Source organism: Crocuta crocuta, unplaced genomic scaffold (assembly GCF_008692635.1).
Source record: "Crocuta crocuta isolate KB4526 unplaced genomic scaffold, BGI_CrCroc_1.0 scaffold10, whole genome shotgun sequence".
Classification (NCBI taxonomy): domain Eukaryota; kingdom Metazoa; phylum Chordata; class Mammalia; order Carnivora; family Hyaenidae; genus Crocuta; species Crocuta crocuta.
In genome coordinates, this window is record NW_027527551.1 from 6177237 (window position 1) to 6180336 (window position 3100).

Here is a 3100-nt window from a genome sequence, read left to right on the forward strand (position 1 = left end):
TCTGGTAATATTTAGTTAAATAATGTATACCAATACCTAATGAGGTAGCAATCCCATCATATGATGAATAGACCAGAGCTTTCTGCCACAGATTAATAAGATGACACATGTAGGATTTTTATGACAGTGATGCATATGGATGGAAAGCCACCTAGGAGTCCATCATTGGGAATCAGGGAAGGGAATGGATAAGTGAAATCTGATGTACGCATTCAATGAAATATTATGTACTAGTTGGAAGCAATGAACTAGGTGTACTTAGAACATATTTGAAGTAAAAATGTAAGAAACAAAATCAGAATTGTAACACAATCCCACTTTTTAAAATAAAAAATACATCAAACGTTCAGTTTATACATACAAATCCAAAGATGTATATCAATCCTGGTAGAGTGGGTGATGGGAAGGAGAGAGGGATGGGAATAAGCAGAAAGAAGGGCTCAAGTCAAATAACATAAAATGATAGTGAGGCCTTCATTGACTGATGATAATCCATTTCATTATAGTAAAGAGCATGATTAACTTGTATCTTTGCATTTGAGAAATACCTTCCCTCCACTAGCCATGAATAAAAAACAACAGCCAACCATTTTATCTATGTGCCTAAGCAGAAAGTGAGGTTTATAGATCAAAAGATTTTACTTATTCACACTCATAGGTATAATTAAATCCATGTTTTTCTGTCTTTTTGTGGACCCTCAGGCTTAATCAACATTTATCATTGTTAATTAGAAAGTGTCTCATGCCCAAGACCTGATCAGATTGATCTCCTCCAAGTCCTCACCCGGACATAACAGCAGCATATTAAAAATGTCTTAAATAATATGGTGTACTCTGATTGGCAATGTATTTTCTCAGAGTGTGAACTACCCTTCATTTGGAATGACTATATTATTGATGCATTTGTTGCAATGATTCACAGCTGATTTCTCTGCAATATCAAAGTACTTTGAAAATGGGGTATGTCTGCATTTCATAGATAATATCCATCATGGTCAGAAAGATACTTTGATCAGTGCTGACTTAAACTTACTAAATTTGTGAATTTTACATTTCAAGAAAGTATTTAAGCCTAAGGTCAACAATAGTCACTGTGATGTGGACATTTTCTAAATAATGCTCAAAACACAAACGGGTTTTGGGTCATTTCCATTTGTACTCGTTTTGGGCAATGCTGATGTTATCCAGCTTGGGTGTCTTCTTAAACTGCCTACTACAACTTGGGATGGTTTCCTGGTTTTCCCCTAGAAACCCATCAAAAGTGTTCTGCCTTGTTACAAAACAATCAATCCCAGTAATTGTGGAGGAACCTAAACATCCCAGAAGCTTTGCTGTGAATCAAAATGATCTGACTACAGTAGTGTCATGTTTTCAAGGTTCCAAGTATAGTACTACCTAAGTAAAGCCTCACAAATCTTCTCAGTGTACACCAAACTAAAAGGCTTTTGTTTTCAGTTAGATCATTTTCAATACCGAACATCACTTTTTATAGCAATGTAGCTGGATGCCAGAAAGTCCAACAGTATGATTATAGTTCTAATGTTGATGTGCTACACTGTGTAATTAATTACTTGTTCACATTATTTTCTCCCTCCTTTCTTTCAGCTTGTTTACCCATCCATTGACTTCGGGCTTGGCTCTGCGGCTTGCTTTGGCTAATGGGACATGAGGTACATTTGCCATCTCTGAGCAGAGACTTAATGTGGCCCGTGTGGCTTGGTGGGGGACCGCTTGCTCCATCCTTGTATCAGAAGAAAGAACAACATGTCCTAGATAGAGCTGCTCCTTTAGCCTGGCTTCCAAAATTAAAAAAAAAAAAAAAATTGAGCAGATCCCAACAGAGTTTATTAGAGTCAAACCCTGACACAATGTGTGGAGGGAAAACTATTTCTTGTTGTAAGTCACTAAGATCTGGGGCTTATTTGTTATAAAAAAATAAAAGATGAAGAACTCACTGACATACTTGGTGACAAAAGGGTTTCTCATCTGTTTTATCCATACAAATAAAAGATAATTCTTTATTTTTTCCTCTGAGAATTATTATCTGATTTTAATTATTGATCCTTAAAAATACCTTTGATTATTTCAGCACTATTTTGATATATCCTGATATTATCTATCTATCCATCCATCCATCCATCTTAAAAAAAATTCTAGCACCATACTGATGGGGTCTATAGAAAAATATTCAAATGACATGTTTATTTGGCCCCAAATCTTCCACTATGTATACTGCCTGTGCATCAGAACAATGAGGGGGATGGTAATCTCAAGCAGCCCTTATGCAGAAGAGCCAAAGGTGACAGACTAGTGGCAAACCTGAACGTACAAGTACCTGTAGATATATGTCGTCATGTATACCTCCTTCAAGCAAATCCTCCTAGTCACCCTGGTCAACCTTCTAATCTGATATCCACCAATACATTATTCCCCCAGTCTTGTAGGGAACAATCACAGGGAAATGCTTATATAAATTTCATATTTTTATTTATTTTTTATTCTTTATTTTTATGTGGTGTCTAGTATGGGGCTTGCAAATAATAGGCAATTAATAATGTTTATTGGATGAGTGAAAGAAGAAATATATACATGATGGAATTCCCTATCAATGGTTTAAATTACAGGCAATGAAGAGGTTGAGAGAAAACACATGCAAGTTACATTCACTATTTCTCATCCTAGACACGTGTTTATTAGTGCTGCTTCTGCTTTTGCTTTTGACCAGACGGAAAGAGATTGCCAAGGAAGATTCTTCTCTGGTACTCACTTTGCCTTAAGAACCTTCACCAGTGGAACTATTCTCTAGAAACATTCAGCTCTAGGCCGATATGTGCAAAACCAGTAAGGAAGCCAGGCTGCGAGCTCTCTGAGAGACAGAGGCAGGGGCTGAGTAATTGTCACTTTTCTTCCACTATATTCTGAGTTGCTTCACATCAAAGAAGACTGTGCTAGGTAGTCAGCATTTCAGCAATGACAAAACATAATCCATGCCCACCTCGGGCATACACTCGAGTGAGAACTCAATCATTAATGAATGAATACAGGGTTAAATCTGTATTTAAAAACCATGATAAAAGCTACAAAGACTAGCAAGCTACCA